General features: G+C 45.8%; 1 protein-coding gene across 4 annotated transcripts in view; it reads right to left on the minus strand.

The window, feature by feature from the left end:
• Window positions 1-6,684, minus strand: part of Rnf216 (ring finger protein 216) — a 120,343-nt gene extending 113,659 nt beyond the window's left edge. Inside the window, exon 1 of one of the 4 annotated variants that reach the window (XM_031338604.1) lies at window positions 6,536-6,684. The gene's annotated coding sequence lies outside the window, so the exon portion shown is untranslated. Of the gene's footprint in view, window positions 1-5,649; window positions 5,781-6,220; window positions 6,346-6,535 lie in introns of those variants that run through there. The other 3 variants (XM_031338601.1, XM_031338606.1, XM_031338602.1) reach the window with 3 other exon arrangements.
• Between the last annotated feature and the right edge of the window lie 3,718 nt (window positions 6,685-10,402).

Raw genomic sequence — 10,402 nt, forward strand, 5'->3', positions numbered from 1 at the left:
AAAAAAAAAAAAAAAAAAAAAAAAAACCCAAAAAAACGAAAAAGCTGGATATGGTGGTGCTTCTCTATAATTCTAGCATTCCAGATGTAGAAGCAGGAGGATCACAGCAACTTCAGCCTGATCTACACGTCAAAACCCAGACTCAAAACAAATGCATACTCCTGTCAACAGATTAAACTGTGGTATTAAGCCTTTTGGGCGGTAGTTTGTGTTGTTGGTAGGAAGCTGAACTGGAGTTCAAGTTTTATTTTCCAGCCAATGGGAAACAGAACAATGACAGCTCCACATTAGAAAAATCAGCTTTGCTGCAATGGGGAAAAAAGTAGGGACGGACATTTTGTGCCAGGAAATCCAGTGAACAAGAGCCCGTCAAGCCTGAACTAGAGATAATGGTATGTAAGGGGCTAGGGGTAGGGGCACAAGGTATTGAGTACAGAATTGGTGGGATTTTGAATTGGCTGTCAGGGCAAAAGAAAGAAAAGGGTCTAAACTGGCCTAGATGCTGAGACCAGGCTGCTGCAGAAAGGCAAAGTCCTTAAGAACAAACAAGATGATGAGTTAAAAAATTTAAAAATACAGTATATTAATTTTAATACACAGACAAGCCAGGTGGTGGTGGCACACGCTTTTTTAATCCTAGCACTTGGGGGTGGGGCAGAAGCAGGCAGATTTCTGAGTTCAAGGCCAGCCTGGTCTGCAGAGTGAGTTCCAGGACAGCCAGGGCTACACAGAGAAACCCTGTCTCGAGAAAACAGACAAAATGAAATAAGGTACAATAACATACACATTTACAAATACTAATATGTAGAAAATGATGACTTTAAGCAGTTTAAACAATATCTAGAAATCCTGCTATCAATGTTTTTCTATACTAGAATTCACACTGAAAATTAAATTCAGTCAGGTTAGCTAAATATTTTGAAAAGTTTTATTTATTTTTAATTTATGCATATAAATGTTTGTCTGCATATATATGTGTATATATCTACATATACATATATATATATGTGTGTATATATATGCATATACATACACACACACACACACACACACACACACCATTATGTGTACCTAGTGGCTACAGATGCCCAAAGGAGGCATTGAAAACCCTGGAACTGGAGTTATAGATGTTTATGGGCCCCACATGGGTGCTGAGAACCCAAATCCAGATCAGCTACTAAGGAGCTGCTGCTGCTCTTTAATAGCCGAACCAATCTTTCCAGCCTCAAAGTTAGCTTTTAAGATTTGAACATATGGGCTGGGGATGTTGTGGCTCACAGAATGCTGCCTAACATCCAGGAAGCCCTGAGTTCAATTATAAGTACCACATAAACCTGAGGCAGAATGAATAGTAGACTGTTATGGTCATCCTAAGTTACACTGCAACTTTGAAGCCAGCCTGCCCTACAAGAAACTGTTTTAGGGCTGGTGAGATGGCTCAGTGGGGAAGAGCACCGATTGCTCTTCAGAAGGTCATGAGTTCAAATCCCAGCAACCACATGGTGGCTCACAACCACCCGTAATGAGATCTGGTGCCCTCTTCTGGTGTGTCTGAAGACAGCTACAGTGTACTCACATATAATAAATAAATAAATCTTTAAAAAAAAAAAAAAAAGAAAGAAACTGTTTTAGAAAAATTAACATTGGGCTAGAGAGATGGTTCAGTGGTTAACCTCTGCTCTTCCAGAGGTCCCGAGTTCAATTCCCAGCAACCACATGGTGGGTCTCAACCATCAGTAATGGGATCTGGATGTCCTCTTCTGGTGTGTCCGAAGAGAGTAACAGTGCACTCACATACATAAAATAAATATTTTGCTGGGTGGTGGTGGCGCATGCCTTTAATCCCAGCACTTGGGAGGCGGAGGCAGGTGGATTTCTGAGTTCAAGGCCAGCCTGGTCTACAGAGTGAGTTCCAGGACAGCCAGGGCTATCCAGAAAAACCCTGTCTGGAAAAACCAAAACCAAAAACCAAACAAACAAAAAAAACCCCATAAAATCCTAAAATTTTTCTTTTTTTAAAAATATTTTTTCTTTCCTTTTCTTTTTTTAATATTTTTCCTTTTCTTTTCTTTTTTTTTTTTTAAAGATTTGTTTATTATTATACATAAGTACACTGTAGCTGTCTTCAGATGCACCAGAAGAGGGCGTCAGATCTCATTATGGGTGGTTGTGAGCCACCATGTGGTTGCTGGGATTTGAACTCAGGACCTCTGGAAGAGCAATCGGTGCTCTTATCCACTGAGCCATCTCTCCAGCCCCCTAAAATTTTTCTTAGCAGTTAGAAAATAGATTCTGAAATGAGTACAAGTAAGTAAACACACCTTTTTGTTTTTGATGTGGGGCACAGTGCTGGAATTGAACCCACGGCCTGGGCAGGTGCTGTGTCATACTCCAGAGCACTAATCCTCAAAGATCTTACAAATCAATTGTCTAGGAGCTTATCACACTTTGTTCTTTTAGCTCAACTTCTGCCTCCTAGGCTCCATACTTTGACCTGTTCATACAGGACTGAAGGTTGTTTTTGTTGTTTTCCAGATAAAGTCTCACTAAGTAGCCCTGGCTGACCTGGAACTCACTAGGTAAACCATACTGGGCTCTGAGGGGATTAAAGGCATGCACCATCATGTCTGTTGTTTTTTAAATTACACACAGTCACCAAGACAGTCCCCAAGTCTTTACCATAGTACAAAAAACAGGGCTTATCAGGCTTTTGCTGACCCAAGTTGTGTCACCTGATAGTTCTTCCCCACTCTCTAGCAATGGGTTGGTTCCTTGATCAGACCAAACTTTCTTTCACTGCACTCATCTCAGGTTGAATTCTCTTAGTGAGACTGCCTCTCTTGGCCCAAATTACTTCTGTTCATCCCTCAATCCTCCACTTCCTCACAGAAAAACCTTTCCTGATTATCCCTTAAGTGTCCCGCTCTATGTTCATTCATAAAACATCCCTCAGTCCCTCAAATACTACATGATCACTTCAACTCAACTGTCTAGGAAACTATACTCAATATTAACATCTTCTGCTGGAACTTGAGTTCCAAATGTACACCACCATGCCTTACTCAAAGCTTCCAAATCCTTGAGACAAGGCACCAAGAAGCTGATCTAAAAGAAATTGTGAAGGTACAGCAGGATAAGAGGCAAGAATTATGTAACTCTCTGAGAGGCTCCACCCAGCAGCTGACTGAAACAGATTCAGAGTCCCACAGCCAAACATTAGACAAGAGTTCAGAGAGTCTTGTGAGTTGGAGGAAGGATTGAAGAACCTGGAGAGGATAGGAACTCCACGAGAAGACTAATAGAGTCAACTAACTGGGATCCTTGGGGACTCCCAGAGAGTGAACCATCAACCAAAGAGCATACAAGGGCTGAACCTAACCCTCACCCTATATGCAGCAGGTGTGCAGCTTGGTCTTCATGGAGGTCTCTCAACAACTGGAGAGGGGGCTGTCCCTGACTCTGTGGCCTCCATGTGGATACTGCTCCCCTAACTGTGCTGTCTTGTCTGGTCTCAGTGAGAGAGGACGTATCTAGTCCTGCAACAACTTGAGATGTAAGGATGGCTTGGTTCCTTGGGAGGAACCTCCCCCTTCTCAGGGGTGAAGGGAAGAGAGGAATGAGTGAGGGGCTGTGTGTGTGTGGGGGGGGACTAAGAGGGGAGGGCTGAGATTGGGATGTAAAGGGAATAAATAAATAAAGTAATGGGATAAAAAAATCTAGCCTTTGGATAGCTCCCACCCATGCCCATGTGAATGGCCCTGGTTAAACACAGTGAATTACAAAAGAAAACAAACAAAAAATTCATGACTATGGGATTGGGAATTGTGTGTGTGTGGGGGGATTAATGGGTTAAGAATCATTAATACATTATACACGAAACTGTCAAAGAATAAATGTAATTACTTGTGTAACTGAGTTCTAGAACCAGCTCTGAACCTTGCTATCAAGTTATTTTTCAGCACCTCTTCCCTCTCCCCCACAACAAAAGCTATTAGAGAACCTATATTATTGACAGGACTAAGAAGAGTTATATCTAGCTCTTGGCATCAAGTTCTGTGCAGCTAAGGCTGGTGAATTAGCTCAACAGGCTAAGGGCACTTGCTGCCAAACCTGACAGCCTGAGGTACATGTTTGGAACCCATATAATAGAAGAAAACTGACTTCCAAAAGTTGTGCTCTGACCATTAAGTGTACTTAAATGTCTATATACATACTACATGTTTCTTTAATGACTTATTTTTACTAATGTGTACATATTGGTGTTTTGCTCGCATCTGTGTCTGTGTAAGGGTATAGGACACTCTGGAACTGGAGTTACACAGACAGTTGTGAGCTGCCATGTGGGTGTTGGAACTTGAACCTAAGTCCTCTGGAAGAATAGCCCCTACTCAGGAGGCAGAGGTGTGAGTTCCAAGCCAGCCTGATCTACAAGGGGAGTCCAGGACAGCCAAGGCTCTGTTACACAGAGAAACCCCTGTCTCAAATAAATAAATAAGCAAACAAACAGACAAGATAGTTTTGTACAGATAAAGTGATGACAAAATGAGAATTCATGTCTGCAAGGATCAAGAATATGTAAAGCCTACAGTAAACATAGAAAGCATTACCTCACACAGTAGTTAGTAAACACTCAGCAGATTCCATAAACTTTCAACCTCTCTGAGCCACAACTTTATTAGATTTCCCCTGAAGAGCTCTTTACTAGTTGCTCTTGTCCTTTTTAGATAAAAGTCTAAAGTTGCTAATGCAACAGGCTCACAGGTGTCCAAAAACCAGGCTCAGAGAGCCTCAGCCATTTCCTCAAGTTCAACACCTTTCTCTACCCTCTAGACGGTTTACAAACAGAATGCAAAGCTTGGATACTTCTTAATTCAGATAAGCTAACTAACCTAAGGTCAAAAAAAAAAAAAAAAGGTACTGTCCCTCCCTCCCTCCAAAAGCAAGGGCAGGGACAAGCCCCTTCTCTGCATATGTTAAAATAACAAGCAGGTGGAGTTTTCATTAAGGTCACCACTCAAGGTAGGGGAGAGTCTTGACCCTGATGCAGATGTTTCCGGAGCACTCGGGCTCCTATACATAATCTTTCACCCTTCCTCTGTAAAATTCAATAAATCCATTAGTCTCACCCAAACAACCAAACCAAACAAAAATCCAGCAAGGGGTGTATGTGGAGCTCAGGGGTAGAGCAGCAGTTGTGTAGGAGAAAAATGTCCAGCAAGGTGATACATGCCTTCAATCCCTACAATCAGGAAGCAGAGGCAAGCAGACATCTGAGTTCCAGGCCAGCAAGGGCTACATACAGTTAGACTCTATCTTGAAATTACAACATAATGGCGGGACATGGTGGCCTACACCAGGGCAGAGGCATGCAATTTCCTGAGTCCCTTGGGCCAGCCTCGTCTACTTTTCTGGTTTCAGACTAGCCTGGGCTATGAAGAAAAAAAAAAATTTTTTTTAAAGGGGGGGTGAAAGAAAAGAAACGAATTCCAAGACAAACCCCAGCGGAGATGGCTTCCCAGACTCTTAACACAATGGAGGAGAGGATCCCAGGTCATTGCACCACCCTTTAGAGAGGCGGGGAGTCTGGGACCACCCATGAGCCCCGCACGGGGCCGCCCCGTCCACTCGAGCGTGGGTCTTGCCGCTCACCCAGGGTGCCACGCGCCACGGGAGCGCTCTCGCCCACCGCGCACCGGGACTCCCTACTGCAGGAGTTTCGAGTCCCCTTCGCCAACTGGGATGACAGGCGTCCACTCGGACTCCAAGGGGCCCAAACTGGCCCGAGCTGGCCCGGGCTGGAGTTCAAAGTCAACAGTCGGCCGCCTCTTCCGCTTCTCCAGGCCGCTGTGGAGAGAGAGCGCGGCCCCCAGAGCGAGCCGCCCGCGAACCGTCTCTCAGCGGCTCGACGCCCCCCGCGCAGCAGGCCGGCCCGAGAAACTTCCTCAAGTGGCGGGAGGGGAGCCGGCAGGCCAGCGGGCGTCGGCGTCCGCGTCGCTCCCCTCCCGACACCCCCTGCGCGGTCCCCCGGACCCCCGGGGCTCGCGACCGCGTCCCCCTCGGCCCCCGCCCCCACGCCAGCGGCGCCCCGGCGGGAGGCCACTCTCCTCGCTCGACCCGCAGCCCCGGGAGACCACCGGCGCGCGCCCATCGCGTCCTCGCCACGCAGCTGGCCCAGCTCCGCGAGCGCGGCTCGACGCCCGGGCGTTCAGTCTCCAGTCACCTGAAAGCAGCCGCTTGAAATGCTTTCCCCACTGCTCCCGCCGTCGCCGCCGCCGCCACCGAGGCCGCTACTGCGTTCCTTCCGGCCTCGCCACCGCGTCCACCTCGCGCCTGCGCGCAGCGCCCCCTCCCGACTAATGACAGGAAGAACCATAGAGGGACGCGGACAGGCGGGGAGGAGGGACCAGGAGAGCGAGACCATAGAGATGGGCGCCTAGCTGGCCTCCATCTGGGCTCCACAACGGCCGAGCCTTGACTCCTCCTTGCTGCGGGAAGAGAAAAGAACAGCTGAACCCCAGGGTCACGGTATCCTCACCAGGCCAGCTAGCCATGAAATCGACTGATTAACCACTTATCTAGTTCCTCTTGAGGTGGTGTTGTGTACCGGGTGAGACAGGTATTTGGTGAAGAGTAAAGCATTCTTAAATTCAGTTCAAGCCCCGTTAAATTAAATCAAGGTTGGAGAGCTGGCTCAGTGGTTAAGAGTACTGACCCAGATTTAATTCATGGAACCTTTATTGTGGCTCACAATGGTTTGTAATTCCAGTTCTAGAAGATCCCGACAATCTTTTCTGACCTCTTGGGGCACCAAGCATGCAAGTTGTACACCGATATACATGCAGGCAAAACACGCATACACATAAAATCAAAATAAAAAATAGAAATTCAATTTTTTTTTTCAGCCAGGCAGTGGTGGCCCACACCTTTAATTCCCAGCACTTGGGAGGCAGAGGCAGGTGGAGCTCTGAGTTTGAGGCCAGCCTGATCTACAAAGTGAGTTCAGTATGGCCAGGGCTACACAGAGAAATCCTGTCTCAAAAAGGATTTTTTTTTTTAATAAAAAAGCCTTAAGGCACTGTGTGTGTGTGTGTGTGTGTATGCTCTGTGTGTCTGTGCTTGTGTGTGTGTATGGTGTATATGTATGAGTGTGTGGTGTGCTTGTGTGTATGTGTGTGTGTGTATGTCTGTGTATATGGTGTGTGTGTGCTCTGTGTCTGTGCTTGTGTGTGAGTGTGTGTGCTGTGTGTATGAATATGTTGTATGTGCTCATGTGTATGTGTATATGTTGTATGTGCTGTGTGTATGTGTGTTTCTGAGATTGAACCCAGGGCCTAACACATGCTAGACAAGCTGTCAATTACTTGTCCAGCTACATTTCCAGCCCTCTTTTTCACTTTTATTTAAATTTGAGACAAGATCTCACTAGCTTGTTTAGACTGGCCTTGAACTCACTGCATAGCTTAGCCCAACCTTGAACTTGTGACCTTGCTGGGAAGTCCAAAGGCTAGCATGTAGGATGGACCAGGAGAGACACTCCTTACTGAATCATAAAAATAACAGAAGGCATTGCATTATCCAAGAGAGTGTGTGTGCTAGCCTGGGTGTGTCTTCCTGTTTATAAAGCCACTAACGTCATTGTGAGAGCCTTACCATCATGACCTCATCAAACCCCAGAGGCTCCATTTCCAAATACCAATAACATACAGAACTGAGGAGTGGGTTTCAATACATGAACTTATAGAGCGCATAGTCAAACCATGCCAGAAGAGAAGGCTTGCCGACAGTGGTGTAAGGAGTCGGGCGACAGGGCCTATGGTCATGCTTCTAGGATCCAGTTGTTACTTTTTTATTGTTATTGTTTTGACAGTGTCTAGCTATGTAGCTCAGGATGGCCTCCACCTTTCCCACAAGTTCTGGGATTTCTAGGTCGTAGGTATGTACCACCATAAGAGAGATTCTGAGAAAACACAGTAAAACAAGGGTGGTTAAGCCCAGTGTAATGGCACCTGTGTTATGTAACAAAACTTTCCCTGGTAAGACACAACAGCACATGTCTACTCCTCCCAGATAAGGCCCCTACGGCAGACCAAAGTACAGACACCACCAAAGTCCAACTTGGTGAACCAGTATGCTTTACTGAGGTTCCCTGCAGGAATGTGGGTGAGGGGTCACTTACAAAAGCAGAAATGACTCAAAGGCAGCTGCATCACCAAAGCCCACCGCAGCATGGGCAACAGCTCACAAAGCTGGGAACCTGGAGCTCAGCACAGCCGGCAGGCAGCTCACCAGGTTACAGGGTATCCTTGCCAGGTGCCTCCATTGGTCTAAACCTTTCCCAGGCAGCTTGGCTGGCTTCTGCTGCTTCTAGGAAACTGGTCTGGTTTCAAGAGTCTTTAATGTAGGCTTCGCTCATCTGAGAATCTTCTGTGCAGTTGGCCTCTGCTTTTCTGAGAGGGATTCTCAGCTTTTATTGCTTACTCTGGCAGGGAAGGACCTAATAAATCTGGTCAGTTTTGGGGACTTCCAAAGCTCTTTTGAATTGTTTAGGGAGGTTTCCTGCAGGATAAACTAGTTCAGTCTAGGAAGGAACTGTTAAACAACAAGATGCCTGTGAACCTAGGCTCAGGAGTAGAAGTGAGAGGATTACCACAAGTTAAAAGACCAGCCTGGTCTGTCCTGGGAATCCTAGGCCAGTGAGACTGTCTGAAAAAAGTCAACCAGCCAATCAATCAAAAGGCACAAAACAAACAAACAAACAAAAACCCTAAAGTATGTTATTCAGCTGTTTGATATAACAAAATACTTGAGAGAATAAGCTTATAAAGAAAAAGGTTAATATGGGCTTTCAGTTTTCCAGGTTTCAGTCCAAGATCAGGCCAATCATATCCTTGGTCTCTGATGGGTAATCCAAATGACAATAGTGGTAGAGCAAACTGCTTATCTCATGGCCAGGAAACAAAAAAGAAAGAGGGAAAGGACTGTTCAGTTCTAGGTGAAAGCTAAAAAAACTCACTTCAGATACAGAAGTTTAAAAATGAAAGTTTTAGGGCTGGTGGGATGGCTCAGCGGGTAAAAGCATGGACTGCTCTTCCAAAGGTCCTGAGTTCAAGTTCCAGCAACCACATGGTGGCCACAACCAAAGACAACTACAGTGTACTTATTTATAATAATAATAAATCTTTTTAAAAACAGCTTTATTTTCTGAGCACACAGAGAGGCAGCCCAATCTGAACTGTGTCTCAGAAGGGATACTGTACAACATTTTAAAAGGATGGAAACACAAAGTGAACAGGAAGCTGGAGGAAGGGGGAGCTGCAGTGTCATCCAATCGTATTTTGACATAATGGGTTAAGCAAGGAAGCACCCGTTGGAGACTGGGCTGTATCTAGGGCACCTGGCTTCAAGGTCCTTAATTTATTCTCCTAGACATTGGAGAGTGATAAGGGGGACAAACGAGCAGGGTCAGCTGCATATAGTTAATTAGGGCATGGCAGGCAATTTATGTGTGTATGTGTGTATGTATGTGTATGTATGTGTATACTTATCCATATACATATATATCGTGCACCTTGGTTCAAATAACAGTAATTTCTATATTCCTTACCAGTTAACAGACAATTAAGAAAACATTTGGAGCCAGGCAGTGGTGGCACATGCCTTTAATCCCAGCATTTGGGAGGCAGAGGTAGGTGGATTTCTGAGTTCGAGGCCAGCCTGGTCTACAGAGTGAGTTCCAGGACAGCCAGGGCTACACAGAGAAACCCTGTCTTGAAAAACCAAAAAAAAAAAAAAAAGAAAAGAAACCATTTGGAGACTTGGAGATGTGGGGTAGGTGTTCATTTCTAGGCCTGGGAGCATGAACTTGTTCCATCCTGCCAGCAGAAGTTGTCCCTGAGATGTCTGGACTCAGAAAACTGTTCACAACAGAAGCAGTTCAGCTGTAGGGGAGTCCCTAGCTCCCCTAGGCCTGGGATGTTGAATTTAGTTTCTCCCTATGATTAGACTCCCAATGGAACCCTCAATGACCTCCACAGCTCTAACTAGGCTCCACCACCTCTGTGATGTTTATGCTGATTTTCAACCTGACAAGATCTAGAATCACCTAGGAGACAAGTCTCTTGGCTTGCCTAAGAGGTGTATCATGTAGATTAGGTTATCCTCTGTTAATATCTGTGAGGAACTGTCTAAATCTGGTTAAGCGAAGCAGGAAGACCCTTGCAGACTGCACCGCAAAGAGCAGAAAGCCAGTGGAGAGCCTGCATGTATTTCTCTTTGGTCACTGACTGTGGCCACAAAGGAACCTCCCACTCCAGCTACCACATCTCCATCATGGACTGTACCCACAAACTGTACATCAAACTCTTCCTGGGGCTGGAGTGATGGCTCAGCCCTTAAGAGTGTG

The sequence above is a fragment of the Mastomys coucha genome, unplaced genomic scaffold, assembly GCF_008632895.1.
Source record: "Mastomys coucha isolate ucsf_1 unplaced genomic scaffold, UCSF_Mcou_1 pScaffold22, whole genome shotgun sequence".
NCBI lineage: Eukaryota > Metazoa > Chordata > Mammalia > Rodentia > Muridae > Mastomys > Mastomys coucha.